Genomic DNA, 15,691 nt, shown 5'->3' with positions numbered 1-15,691 from the left:
CTTCGACTAATTCAGGTATTTCTAGAATCCTTCTCTTTTCTGTTTTGTTCTTGCATGCTTGTTGTATGTGTTTGCTTCGCCATTTTTGCTGTTATGTTGCTACATGGCTTTCTGATGATAGGTAGAGTATTGGGGCAGGGGTACCATTCCAAGGTAGATTTTTAGGTGGGTTGCTTGGTTCATGCTTGATTTTAACTGTTCAGTAGGACGAATTATAGCTTCTGGATATTTTCCGGGCTCCCGATCTCGTAGACTAACGGAATGGTACCCCGCTGTAGGTATGCCTCGTGTCGTCTCCTGGGCTTCCCCTTCCGCGGCGAGCTATGATCCGTACGCTTGGGTAACCTCGGATGTAAAGGATTCGCCAAACCAGATGGATCTGGCAGAGTTGACGGAGTTCCGGCAGGCCGGGTACTTGTGCGGGGGAACAGACGAAGAGGCCAATTATGAGACCTTTGTGCCTGCCCCCCATGAGCGGCTGTACGAGGTCAATCTTCATTCTCCCCGAATTGCCGACTGGATTTGGTTTTATAAATCCATGTTCACCCAGGTTGGGGTTCGCATTCCATTTTCCGAATTCCAGATGTCGCTCTTGAATCGGATATCCGTGTCTCCGTCACAGCTCCATCCGAACAATTGGGCTTCCATCCACTGTTTTGAGATGGTTTGCGAGTATCTCGAGCTGCTGGTGTCGGTGGATGTCTTCCTTTTCTTCTTCAACTTTACCAACCCTTCCAAACAAGGGAAGGCGAGGAAAGGGTTCCTTTCTTTCCGGTCAGCCCAGGGTAGGAGAATATTTGGTCTGTTCGAAGACTCCTACCATGGGTTTAAAGATAAGTTTTTCAAAGTCCGTCCCGTTAGAGGTCGCCATCCCTTTTGGTTATCCTTGGAGGGGGAGCGCCTCATCCCCACTTACTGGAGCTTTGGGGCGGGGTCAAATTCTTTTATTAAGGTGACATATAAGAGGATGTCCTCGGTAGATAAGCAAATAGCCGATGTGCTATTTGCTATTTTTGAAAAGAACCCTGTAAATCCTCATCTCCTTATGGGTGAACGGGAGGCCGCCAGGAGCTATATCCGTGAGTCGTCTTGTTTTCTATTTTTGTGTTGTTTATTATTGTTTGCTTTACACGATCTAACGGCTGATGTGTTTTTTTGTTGCAATGGAAATGTCTGCTACGGTGACGGGTCTCGAGAACCTGATGAAGACCTTCTTTTTAGAAAGCGATGACGAGAAAGCTGAGGAGAAAGATGCCGGGAAGTCGGTTGGACCTTCTGGGGAGAAGGAGGACCAGACTGAGCCCCCTCCCTAGGATACCGATATGTCCGGTGTGAACCCAGAGGGGGCGCAAGTTTCTCCCCCTCTCGAGGTCATCGTTGGCGGGCACTCGCCCTCTGCTCCTCAGGTAGATGACGATGTGGAACTCATTCACACCCCTAAGAGGCGGAGGGCGTCTTCGAGCTCGGAGGGGGCTCTTACCATCATGGAGAGGAATTTCGATGCCACAACTTTTATTGACTCGCAGCTGATCCCTGGGACAGAGGAGCATTTCCACGGGACCGACCTAGCCGGGCAGGCGAGATGGATGTACCGGACTTTGCTCCGGGGGGCCGTGATAGCTCGAAAGGCTGAGTTCGAGTTGTCGGGAATGTAGGCCCTCCGGAGGAAGCTCGAGTCTTCTGTCAAAGCAAATAATGACTTCAAGGCACATGTTGAGCTGCTTCAAAGTCAGTTGTCTGAGATGGGGGAGAAGCTCAGGGCATCTGAGGAAAAGACGACATCTGCCGAGGAGAAGTTGAAGGCTTCCGACGAGACGGTGGCCCGTTTAGCTGAGCGAGAGATGACCGTGGAGAGCCAGCTGAACGCCGCCCAGGGGCGTGTGGCAGCCTTGGAAAAGGAGCGGGACCAAGCCGTGTCGTCGGCTAAAGCCGATAGGGTCGAGGTCGAGGGGCTTAGGAAGAAGCTGAAAGCGACCAAAGAGCAAGGGAAGAATGCGATTTCTATGACTGAGGACGCCGTGAAGGCTCAGGTGAAGATCGTGGCACTGGACTTTGACACCTCGGCTATTCGGGTCTTCAAAATGATCCAAGACGGCAAGATTGTCGACATGCCCAGGAAGTGACTTCTTATAACTTTAAACATTTTGATGTGGATTTGTTGAACGTTTGTTACGTGTTTTGTAATTTGATACTCCGTAACATTTATGTTAGGTTAGCCGTTTGGCCGATTGGCCGTTACTATCTTTCGCCTCCGTAACATTTATGTTAGGTTAGCCGTTTGGCCGAGTGGCCGTTACTATCTTTCGCCTTGCTCGTCGTATTATTTTTGTTACCGCCTTTTTCGTGGTGGGCTTATTGCTTGTGCCCGTTTGTCGTTTTCACGTTGGTAATGATTCGGACCAGTTTGGTCGTGTTGTCGCCGTGTTAATTATGGAAATGGTCCGCCTGGCTCTCGGGGTGATCAGTCTCGGGCTGCCGTTTTAGGACGCAATTGTGTGAAGCGCGTATTGGGAAGTAACAGATAAGTAGGAGAATATTTTGACAAGTGAGAATTAATCGTCAGCTAGGCAAGCTTGTTAATATGGTGAGTATTCAATAAGAGTAAATAGCTAGAAAGTGATTAAAAATTAACATGTGAACAGAACAAGCATGCATAAGTCCGTTAGGCCTACTGATCGGCTTACCCATGTCAGGAGTAGAACATTCTCAGGTTACCTGCATTCCATGTTCTAGGAATTTCTTTGCCGTCAAGTCTCTCGAGCTTGTAGGCACCCTTGCCAAGCACTTCTCTAATTCTGTAGGGACCTTCCCAATTTGCCGCCAGCTTTCCTTCCCCGGGGTCGGCAGACCGACGTCGTTGCGTCGCAGAACGAGGTCTCTTTCCCCAAAATCCCTCCTGAGGACTTTAGCGTTGTATCGTAGGGCTATTCTTTGCTTCAACGCTGTTTCTGACAAATGGGCCATCTCCCTTGTCTCCTCTACCAGGTCCTTTTCTACCGCTTCGTCCACACCTGTGAGCAGTAGCCGCGGGCTCGGTTCGCCGATTTCGACGGGTATCACGGCGTCGACCCCGTACGTTAGGCGGAAAGGGGTCTCCCCCGTAGCGCTTTGCTCGGTCGTTCGGTAGGACCATAGGACCGAAGCGAGCTCGTCGGCCCATGCACCTTTCTTGTTATCTAGGCGTTTCTTGAGGCCGAGTAAGATGACCTTGTTTGCGGACTCTACTTGTCCGTTTGTCTGGGGGTGTTCTACTAAGGAAAATTTTTGCTTTACCCCTAGGCCGGTGAGGAACTCCGTGAATTTCTTGTCAGTGAATTGTGTTCCATTATCTGAGATGACGACCTCCGGGATGCCGAACCGTGTTATCACCTGTCTCCACATGAACTTCCTGCAATTAGAGGAAGATATGCTGGCCAACGGCTCAGCCTCTATCCATTTGGTGTAGTAATCGATGGCCACTATGAGGTATTTGACCTGTCCTGCACCAACCGGGAAGGGTCCTAGAAGGTCGATTCCCCATTGAGCGAAAGGTTGTATAGTCGTTAGAAGGCTCAGCTCGGAGGCCGGCGCCTTGTGGAAGTTGGCGTTTTGTTGACATTTTACGCACTTTCTAACGAATTCGGTAGATCGGTTGCTGAACGGTTCGGGTTATGATCCAGGAGGATGGTAGGGGCTCGTCAAGTCACGGACTACCAGTCAGCGGTATGCGAGGTCCCGAGTACTTCGCGTGAGAGGGGGGTGCCACCTGCAAAGATACTCCGACGCTCTTGTCAGTAAGGTGTGCAGGCGGATAAGGTGATAAAGTATGTGACGTACCTTTGGGGGAGAGCAAGCCTCCCCTTTATATACCTGTCAGAGGTGGGCCCGATGAGGACAGGCCCATGTTTCCAGGGAGGTTATCCCATAGCTGTACATGAGCTGTCCTGGACGCGTGTCCGGGTCGTTGTGGGGCATGTGTCCGGTTCGGGTGGCGTCCGGGTCGGGTCGACCCGCAGGGACTCTGGGCCAGGCCGTAACACATTGTCTCTGAGTCAGTGGGCTACCTGCAAAAATATTATGATAATTAAATTAGTAGTGCTTTTTAGGTACCAAAATGATCAGATACTTACCTGCTAGGTTCCCTTTTCTTTTTATTCTGTTTTTTAGGTGTAACGCTCATAGACATTTATCGTCTTCAATATACGTTTTAAATGCCATAGTGTGACGATTAGGCGAGATTTCAATGTTAATTTCTTTTGAAATATACCCGTTATCTTGTAACATATTATTGTCAGGTTAATATGAATTAAAGTCATGATTCTTGTCCAGAAGAGTGCCCCAACTTGGATTTGTTGACCTTATCAGCTTGGTCACCAACACCCGAATTTAATGGATCAAACTCGAATATAAATTTAATTCTCTTATATATATATTTTATCGAAAAAAGAAAAAAACTTTTCAATTTTTCTTGGGCAGTTAAACATACTTCAATTTTTGAACCGTCGAATGACACCACTTTTCATCAATTAATGCCACTTTAACTTATTACACTTCATTTCGACTTCTTTTTTGAAAATTTCACTCTACTCCCGTTTCTTCAAAACTTTCATTTTAATTTCTCTCTCTGCACCTCTTCGCCTCCTTCTTTTGGGATTTTTGCGAAGTAAAGTACCATCAGTCAATGGCGCCATTTTATCCTTCCTTCCTTTCTAATTTTTTTAGAGATTAACGGTGTAATCTTTATAGTTTGCATTTAGCATTTATAGAAAATTTCTCCCTATAACGTAGTGGTGGTTCTCCTGTAGGTTTTTTTGTGATGCCAAGAAAGGTTATCGCCAACTGAGAATGCGCTAGTCCCTCCAGGCAACCAAGATCCAGCATCAATCTAGCCGACGAAGTAGACTTATACTCTTGGATCTCGGAGGAAGTGAAGTCTACTCCCTCTACCATCACTCAAGAAGAGCTGGATAACCTTCGAGAGGCTAGAGTTATTTTTAATTCAGACATCGGGAACCTCTATGTTCTCACCGTTCCCAATCAGGGAGACCGCTTATGCCACATAAACGAACATGCGGGTTTCTGACTTGATTGATTATGGATGTACGAGACTGAGTTCTCTCAACTTGGTGTCCGACTCCCTTTTTTAGAGTTTCAAGAAAATGTCCTGAAGTAGTTTACTGGATGTGCACGTTCCCAACTTCATCCAAATAGCTGGCTATCATCCTTAGCTTCGAACTTCTTTGTTCTTTCTTCAATATAGAAGCCTCCATTAGGGTCTTCTTTTATTTCTTTACCTTAACTATACCTTTCAGTTCTCAAGGTCGCGGGTTTATCTCTTTTCGAGGTAACCCGAATAGGAAGATTTTTAATCTATTTGAAGAATCCTCTCATGGGTTCAAAGAAAAAATTTTCAAAATTAAAAGAGTATAGAGTACTACCCCATTTTTCATGACCTTAGAAGATGAAAAAAGGTTCAATTTATACTAAAATTTCAATGTTTTCTCTCTGAAAATCCAACTTAATGGAGTCAATGCTTCTGAACTTATTAGCATTCGCATGCTTCTAGAGCTGTGGAATGAACGACCCCTTAGTTTGAGAAATATATTAGCTGATCAGAACGCAGCTCGTAATGCCATAGGTAACTTATGTGCTTTTTCATATTATTTGCATATTTTTGTTTGACCTTATCACTTTATGAATTTTTGCCTTTAATATATATATATATATATTTCCATTTGACATGGTAGGAGAATTGAAGCCATAATCGCAATGAAAAGGAGATTGACCACACGGAAGTTTTGGGAACCGTTACACCTGCTAACATCGGTGGAGGTGACAGAATCTCTTCTTCTACCACGGTGAGCAACCTTTTTCCCCATTGCGGTTAGCTATAAATCCCGAAATTCATGACTTGGAAGATGAATCTCCCACCAAATCGCCAAAAATAAAGAAACAAAAGAAGGAAAAAGGTCCAGCCTTTCCAAGTGAACTCCTTTCCCCGGCTTCAGAAAATGTTACTCTACAAAGCTACCTGTATTAGGGACACTGAAAGTAGGGATGGCAAAAATCCCCAGCAGGACGGGTACCCGCCGGGATTTACCGTCACGGGACAGATATGGGGACGATTTTGTACCTGCGGGGACGGGGGATGGAGCCCCGTATATTAACGGGGCGGGGGCGGGGATAGAGGTCCCCGCCCTGTGGAGATGTAAAAAGACTAGAATACCCTTTATATATATATATATATATATATATATATATATATATATATATATATATATATATATATATATATCATATGAAGAAAAGTAAAAACCCTAGCCGTCACACTTGCAATTCACAATCTTCAACCTAGTCTCTGAACTCTTCACCAACCTCAAACCTCAGCATCTCGCCCTCTCTGAACCACGCACAGTCGCACCATCACCACCACCGACCGCCACCGACTGCCACCTCTCGCCTTCTCAGTCCTCCACCGCTACGGTGCTACCTCCCACCCCTCAGTCCGTCACCGCCACCTCTCACGTACTATGGAGTGGACGTCAGTCAGGTCACGATACATCATGCACACCGCATCAGGGAGTCTGTCAGTCAGGTCACGATACATCACACCGGTCGTCACCTCTTCTCTGGTCGTCGCGCCTTTGCTTGTCGTCACCTCTTCACGTCGGGTAACTGGGTAAGTCCTAGAACACTGCTCACACATGCTTTACTGCTGCTTCTCCTCTTCACTCCTCACCGTGATTGATTTAATTCTGAATTTCTGATATAGGGTAATTAGGTTTAGAGTTTTGAATTTTCTGATTATGATTTCTATTTAGGGTTGATTTGATTCTGAATTTTTGATTTAGGATAATTAGATTCTTAGTTCTGAATTTTCTGATTCTGATTTTTATTTAGGGTTATTTGATTCTGGATTTTTAGATTTGGGTAATTAGGTTCTAAGTTGTAAATTTCTGATTCTGATTTCTATTTTGGTATTTTTATTTTTTTTTATAATTTTCTAGTGATCATTACCGGATTAATGTCATTCTTGAATCTAAGAAGTTTGCAACATTCATCCTGGTTTGATATCGACATGCAATATTCCCTGTTTACAACATTCATCCTGGTTTGTAACTCAGATTTTATTTTATTTGATTTTGGATTAAAGTGATTTTGGATTAGAGTGGTCAGCAATCTATCATTATTCGTTAGTTTGTTCTTTTGTTTTTTGTTTTTTTTTAACTCATTTATTATTTTCTCAAACATCTGTATTGTTTGGGAACGTTTTTTAATTCTATTCTGACGTTATTAGGAGCATTGAGTTCTTGTTGGAAGAAAGAAGATAATGAAGTAAAGTTGTGTATTCTATCATTTTTTTGAAAAAAAGAGTTGTGTCATTGATTAAGGAGATAAAGACTAAAATTCTTAATGCATTGATGTTTTAAAAACTTAATAACTATTTTTTTTTTCATTTTATGTACAGTTTTGTTTCTTTTAATCGGTTAATCATGCATTGGTTTAGGATGTTGACTAGATAAACCTAATGAAACATAATGGTTTACAAAAGGAAAAAATGAAAGTTAAGTGAGATTATAAAGATTAGCCTCATTTATATATACATAAGTTTAAATTAAGGTCAAACTGGTTAGAGATAGATGTAAGAGAATTCCAGATCCAAAAGACAAAGATCCCTACTTCAATGAGCCACAAAATTGGTTCCTAATTATTACTTAATAATAACATATATATATATTTATTGATTTTCTAATTCCGTTGATTTCCTTTGAAGCATGCTTAAAGAATATTCATCCATCTCTTCAGTTACATGTATAGCAATTGTTAATTTCATGTATCAATTTTGAATTTTAGCATTTATGTCTTCTGAAGCATTTATAATATAGGTAACGTAATTGACAATTGTAACTCAGATTTTATTTTATTTGATTTTGGATTAAAGTGATTTTGATTCATGATTTATATTTCATGATTTATAGAATATCTTCTTCGGATGCATTGAGTAATACTCTTGAGAAGAGTACTCCATCGGAAGATCCTATAGGCACTAATATTCAAACTACACAAGAGGCTCCTCAATCTCAACCTCAACAACCCCCAACGAATACCACAACTACTAATTTAGGTCTTTAAAGATTATGGATATTATGTTTGTAATGGCAATTGAGAATTATCTTTGATTTTCTCTATTTTTTTTTATTTTTTTCAATTTTTATTATTTTTTACAAAAATCCGCGGATATCCGCGGAGACCCAGGTCCCCGGCGGATACGGGGTCCCCGTTACCCGTCATGGGGATGGGGCGGGGACGGGGACAGATATTGGGGGCGGGGGCGAGGGCGGGGGGCATGTCCCCGCCCCATGAGGACCCGTTGCCATCCTAACTGAAAGAGAGTTTGCAAACTTTCGTTCTGAGTATACAGCACAGGAGAAAGAACTGAAAGGAGCGACTTTGTAGGTTCAAAGTCTTAGTGCTTCCTTAGCATCTTTTTAGGAGAGAAATTCTACTCTTGAAAGTAAATTAAAAGCTCTTGGGGAAGCGAAGAAGACCTCAAACTCGAGATCAAGAACTTGAACAAGCAAGTTACTCAACTTATGATGGAAATAGAGACCCTCATCCAATCAGTCAAGCGTGTTGAACAAGCTGGGGTGGACGGGCTTTTCGATGTTGAAGTCAATATGCATGAACAGCTGAAGCTTATTGCTCCCGACTTGGATGTGTCATTGATCAGCGTATTTAAGAAGGTCGTTAATGGGGAGATGGTTGATATTATGTCAAAATTTTCATTACTTTCCTACTTTAAAAGTTTTTTGCACTCAGTACTTCTTTATCTGAACATTTCCCGTTTTCCTAGGGTGAACTAAGTTTTGTTTAAACTTGAATTTGTTAGGCTGAGTTTCGTAGAACTTATTACTGCCTTCTAACTTTAGTAGCAAAGCTTTTAAGTATATCGTCTATTTTGATGTTTAATTACTCTAATGTAAAATGCTTTTTTGCCGTTAGCATTACGTGCTTTTACTCCTCGTTATGCCGTTATATCATCATAAAATAGTTCATATATCAAACAGATTGAAACACATGCACTTAATAATCATTCATTCATCAAACAATTTGGTTAAAGCACATTGTTCATACTTGAAAAAATTTATTATTTGAAACAAAACAACTACATTACTCAAAAATAAGAATCCCCATTAAAAACCTAAATACATAAAAAAAGAGTGCCTTTATTCTAATATCTGGAATTTCTTAAGAATAATACCTTCTCAGATGAATGGCATTCCATGTTCTCGGAACCTTGAGACCATCTAAGTTCTCCAGCTTATACGCCCCCTTCCCAAGATTCTCTTTCATCCGGAAAGGTCCTTTCCAGGTAGGGGCCAGTTTTCCCTAAAGTGCCGAGGTCCCAACGTCAGCTTGCTTCAATACCAAATCTCCCGCTTGGAAACTCCTTGGTTTGACTTTAGCATTGTACCTTTTCTCAACTCTTTGCTTCAAGGCTTGCTCAACCAGATTAGCTGTTGATCTCACCTTGTTGGTTAGGTCAAGGTTTTCTTGATTTTCCGAGCTATCTAGGAGCAACCTTGGCATAGGCTCGCTAATCTAAACCAGAATTACCAACTCCTCTCCATAAGTAAGTCAGAATGGAGTCTCAGCAGTAAAAGATTGGGCAGTGGTGCGATAAGACCATATGGCTAACCATAGCTTGTCAGCGCACGACCTCGGGAAGTTGTCTAACCACTTTTTCAATCCTTTCAAGATTATTTTGTTTGCGGCTTCAGCCTGTCCGTTAGCTTGAGGGTGTTCTACAGAAGCAAAAGCTTGATGAACTCCTAACCCAATTAAAAGTTCACAAAACTTGGTATCTTTGAATTGGGTTCCATTTTTGTGACGACAACTTTTGGAATTCCAAATCTGGTAAACATTTCTCGCCACATGAATTTTTGACATTGGGCTGACATGATACAGGCTAGTGGCATAGCCTCAATCCACTTCATAAACTAGTCTATTGCCACTATCAAGTATTTTACCTGACCAGGTCTTTGAGGGATGGTACAAGCAAATCCACACCCCATTTCACGAACGGCCTTGTCGGGATAACATAGACAAGTTCATGAGGTGGAGCCTGGTGGAGATTACCATGGAGATGGCACTTCTGGCACTTTTTCATGTATTCCATTGCATCCTTAATTATAATGGGCCAGTAGTATCCAGCCCTGATTTCCTTTTGAGCCAACGACCTTCTGCCAAGATGATGTCTGATGCGTGAGCATCTTTCTTATCTTTTCCTAGTGAATTTGCATGTAATTTGTTGAGTTTAATTAAGAATTAATTATATTTTAGCCACTATGGATGCTATTTTGAGTTTTATGCAATTTTAATTATTTTAGGTAACATTCGGATGGATTTGATGAAGTTTCTGCAGAGAAAGAGAAGAAACCAAGGAGATGACCAGCGAATACCGACGCGGACGCATGGCTCACGCGACCGCGCGGAATGGAGGAAATCGCAATAACGCGATCGCGTGCCTGACGCAAATGCGTGGACTGGAATCTGCACAAATGACGCGAATGCATGAACGACGCGGACGCGTCACATGAGCGATCTGCAGAATTGACAGAAAATACTGGGGACAATTTCTGGGTTGTTTTAACTCAGTTTTCAACCCAGAAAACACAAATTAGAAGTTGCAGAATGGACAAATCAAGTGGTCCCCACCCATCAGTTGAAGACTTGTTAATTAATTCGAATTTAAATTCAAATCTTAAATTAGGAAAAGATATTATTTTAAGTTTAATTTTAAATATTAGATTTTAAATTTATTAGGATTAGTTATAAAAAGGGATCTGATGCCATCAGATTGGAATGCTGTACATTTTACTAGAATCCTAGTTTTCTTCTCTGAACTATGAGCAACTAATCCTTCATTGTTAAGGTTAGGAGCTCTGTCTATTTCTATGGATTAATTTTATTGCTTTTTCTATTTTAATTCATGTATGGATTTATAATTTAAGAATTGTTTTCGCTCTTTATCTTATGAATTTGGATGGAACGGAAGTATGACCCTCTTTCTAATTGAGTTCTTGTAAAACTTGGAAAAGCTCTTTACTTGAACAACAGCTTGAAAACAATTTCTCCTAAATTTTAATTATCTGAATTTAACAGGATACGTGACATATAATCCTTTTACTTCTTGGATAATTAGAGTTTTTGTGGCATATAAACTAGAAATTGATTATCACCCTCTAATTGGAATTAATTAACCAAGAAATTGGCAGTTAATGAATTTTAGAGGAGACTAGGAAGGTCTAAGGAATTAGGGTCTAGTCACATACAGTTTGCCATAAATTAAATCCTGCATAATTAAATTAGCTAGTAAGAAAAGTTAATCCGGAAAAATAGATAACTCTGAAACCTTAACTATTTTCTCCATATTTTCTTCCCAATTTATTTACTTTACTATTTTAATTTCTGCACGATTGAATATTCAAATACTCTTTTCTGTTTGTCTAACTAATCCTATCAAACACTATTGTTGCTTAATCCATCAATCCTCGTGGGATCAACCCTTACTCATGTAAGGTATTACTTGGTACGACCCGGTGCACTTGCCGGTTAGTAAGTGTAGTTAGAAATTTCGCACCAAGTTTTTAGCGCCGTTGCCGGGGATTGATAGTGATTAACAACTATTTGTTGTTTGATTGCTTAGACTAGATAATTTTTTTATATTTTTTATTGTTAATTTTTTATTTTGCATTTTTTTACGTTACTTTTTTCTTTTTTCCTTTACGTTAATTTTTTCTTTTCTTTTTCGTTTACCCCCTCCCCTTTATACCGTAACCTTTTTTTATTTTAATTTTATTATTTGAAAAAAAAAAGAAAAAAAATAAAAAAATATTTAAATAAATAAAATAGCACTAAAATTTATTTTTTTTATTTTTAAATTTAAGTTTGGTATTACCCAGTTAATTTTTTTTTATTTTATTTTCCTGTTTATTTTTCCTTTTAAATTTTAGATTTTTTTATTTATTTAGTATTTTTATTTTTATTATTTTATACAGGTTACCTCATAGGGACTTCTCTGCACTCTGACGTAGAGAGTCCCATTTTTTCTTATTTTCTGCTTGTGTATGCACAGGAATAGAGACAAAGAACATCTCTTAGACTTTGATCCTGAACCTGAAAGAACTTTCAGGCGACGTTTACAACAAGCAAGACTTTGCAAGGCTGCAGAATCCACTATGGAAAATAATAATGCTAATGCCAATGTGGCAAATTCGAATGGGGATGATCAACAAAGGAGAGTGCTTGGCTCTTATTCTGCTCCTACTGCAGATCTTTATGGAAAGAGCATTGTGGTGTCTCCTATAACTGCAAACAACTTTGAGTTAAAGCCACAATTGGTCACCCTGGTGCAACAAAATTGCCAGTATCATGGTCTTCCTCACAAAGATCCAAATCAATTTATATCTGATTTTCTACAGATTTGTGATACTGTGAAGACAAATGGAGTGAATCCAGAGGTGTACAAACTCATGCTCTTCCCGTTTGCTCTGAGGGATAAAGCAAAGTTGTGGTTAGATTCCCAACCAAAGGAGAGTTTGAATACATGGGAAAAGGTTGTTACTGAGTTTCTCACTAAATTTTTCCCACCAAAGAAGCTGACTAAGCTTAGGTTGGAAGTTCAGACCTTCAGGCAAAAGGAGAGTGAAACTATTTATGAAACTTGGGAGAGATACAATCTACTGACTAGGCAATGCCCTTCGAACATGTTCTCCAAATGGACCCAACTGGATATCTTTTATGAAGGCTTGGGTGAGATGTCCAAGATGAGTTTAGACACTTCTGCAGGCGGTTCATTGCACAAGAAGAAGACACCAGAGGAAACTATTGAGCTTATTGAATTAGTTGCAAGCAACCAATATTTATACTCATCTAACAAGAATCCTGTAAACTCTGAGACCCCTCAGAAGAGAGGCGTGTTGGAAGTAGAAGCTGTTAATGCTCTTCTTGCTCAAAATAAGCTTATGTCTCAGCAAATAAATCTACTTACTCAACAGATGGGTGGCATGCAAGTCTCAGCTATCAACACCTAGAATACGTCACAGGAATTCTCTTATGACATGGCAGGTAACTTTGTGCAAAATGATAATTATGATTATGCTCAACCCTCTTCTGAGCAGGTCAACTACATGGGGAGTGGTACTAGAAATCCCAACAATGATCCATATTCTAAGACATTCAATCAGGGGTGGAAGAATCACCCAAATTTTGGGTGGAGAGATCAACCTCAGAGACCTCAGAACTTCAACAATAGTTCTCAGGGCGATTTTCAACAGAACAACTATAATAACCGCCAATTTCAGTCTCAGCAACAACAACCACCTCAGCAGGCAAATTCTAAATCCCAAGAAGATTCTAAATGGGAGATGATGATGAGTTTCATACAAGAAACCAGAGCCTCCATTAGAAACTTGGAGGTACAAATGGGTCAAATGAGCAAGCAATTACCTGAAAGGTCTTCAAATACATTCCCTGGTGATACAGTGGTGAACCCAAGAGAAGATTGCAAGGCCATTCAATTGAGAAGTGGTAAGGTAGCTGGTTCTAAGACTAAGGTCAATGAAGATCTAGTTGAAAAGGAAGCTCCAAAGGAGAAGAAGGAAGAAATAGAGCACGCCCCTCCTAAACGTGCAGAAAACCCATTTTCTGACTCTCTTGACACTTATCCCACCTTACCAAAGGCCCCAGAGTACAAGCCAAAAATGCCATATCCTCAGAGGCTTCAGAAGGCATCCAAAGAAAAGCAATTCTCTAAATTTTTAGATGTCTTCAAGAAGCTATAGATCAACATCCCTTTTGCAGAGGCTCTGGAGCAAATGCCTCTCTATGCTAAATTTATGAAAGAGTTGTTGACCCACAAGAGGAATTGGAAGGAGCAAGAAACCGTGGTGTTAACCAAGGAATGCAGTGCTATTATTCAACACACCCTTCCTGAGAAGATGCCAGACCCAGGGAGCTTTGTCATTCCTTGCACCATTGGAGAAGTCGACATTCAGAGAGCTTTATGTGATCTTGGAGCTAGCATCAACCTCATGCCACTTTTAGTGATGAAAAAGCTTCAAATTGAGGAGGTAAAATCCACTCGTATTTCTCTTCAACTTGCTGATCTTTCTATTAAATTACCTGTGGGTGTAGTTGAAGATTTACTTGTTAAAGTAGGACCATTTATTTTCCCTGTTGATTTTGTTATATTAGACATGGAAGAGGAGGTAAAACCCTCTATTATACTTGGTAGACCCTTTTTAGCTACAGGTAGAGCTCTGATTGATGTGCAAAGGGGTGAATTAACCCTGAGGGTCAATGAAGAACAGGTGGTCCTAAATGTTTTTGAAGCCCTCAAGCACCCCAATGATTCTGGGAGGTGTATGAAAATAGATGTTATTGAACCATTTGTTCAAGAAGTACTGGAAACTGAGGTACTTGATGATGTTCTGGATCCTATTTCTGAGTGTGAATTAGTTGAAGTTGACGATTCACCACCCCAAAAGGAGCTGATGAACATGCCAATCAAGGAGGAGGAAGCCCCCAAGCTTGAGCTCAAACCCTTACCCCCTTCTCTGAAATATGTTTCTTGGGTGGAAATGATTCATATCCAGTGATTATTAGCTCTTCTCTGAAGCCTGAAGAAGAGGAGGCGCTTATTTCAGTGCTCAGGAACCATAAAACAGCTCTTGGGTGGACCATTAGTGACTTGAAGGGGATTAGTCCAACCAAGTGTATGCACAAGATCCTTCTTGAAGATGATACTAAACCAGTTGTGCAACCACAAAGGAGACTCAATCCAACTATGAAAGAGGTGGTCTAAAAAGAGGTAATGAAATTATGGGAAGCAGGTATTATTTACCCTATTTCTGACAGTCCTTGGGTAAGTCCTGTGCAGGTAGTTCCCAAGAAAGGAGGGATGACAGTGATCAAGAATGAAAATAATGAGCTTATTCCTACAAGAACAGTCACAGGATGGAGAATGTGCATAGATTACAGGAGACTCAACACTACTACAAGGAAGGATCATTTCCCCTCCCTTTCATTGATCAGATGCTTGAGAGGTTAGCTGGTCATGCTTTTTATTATTTTCTAGATGGATATTCTGGATATAATCAAATTGCAGTGGACCCTCAAGATCAAGAGAAGACAGCATTCACATGCCCCTTTGGAGTATTTACCTACAGGAGAATGCCATTTGGACTTTGCAATGCTCCAGCAACTTTTCAGAGGTGTATGCTTTCAATTTTTTCTGATATGGTTGAAAAGTTTATTGAGATATTTATGGATGACTTTTATGTTTTTGGTAATTCTTTTGAATTCTGCCTTAAACATTTATCTCTTGTCTTGAAACGATGTCAAGAATCAAACCTTGTTTTAAATTAGGAAAAATGCCATTTTATGGTTACAGAAGGCATTGTTCTTGGACACCGGATTTCAAGTAAGGGAATTGAGGTTGGCAGAGTAAAGGTGGAGGTAATTGAAAAATTACCACCACCAACTAATGTTAAGGCAATTAGGAGTTTCTTGGGTCATGCAGAATTTTATAGAAGATTTATAAAGGATTTTTCTAAAATTGCTAAACCATTGAGCAACCTGTTGGTTGTTGATGTTCCTTTTATCTTTGATTCTGATTGTCTGCATGCTTTTGAAACTCTGAAAGCAA

Source organism: Arachis hypogaea, chromosome 18, assembly GCF_003086295.3.
Source record: "Arachis hypogaea cultivar Tifrunner chromosome 18, arahy.Tifrunner.gnm2.J5K5, whole genome shotgun sequence".
Classification (NCBI taxonomy): Eukaryota; Viridiplantae; Streptophyta; class Magnoliopsida; order Fabales; family Fabaceae; genus Arachis; species Arachis hypogaea.
The sequence above is the reverse complement of the archived record's forward strand: the minus strand, read 5'-3'. Positions refer to the sequence as shown.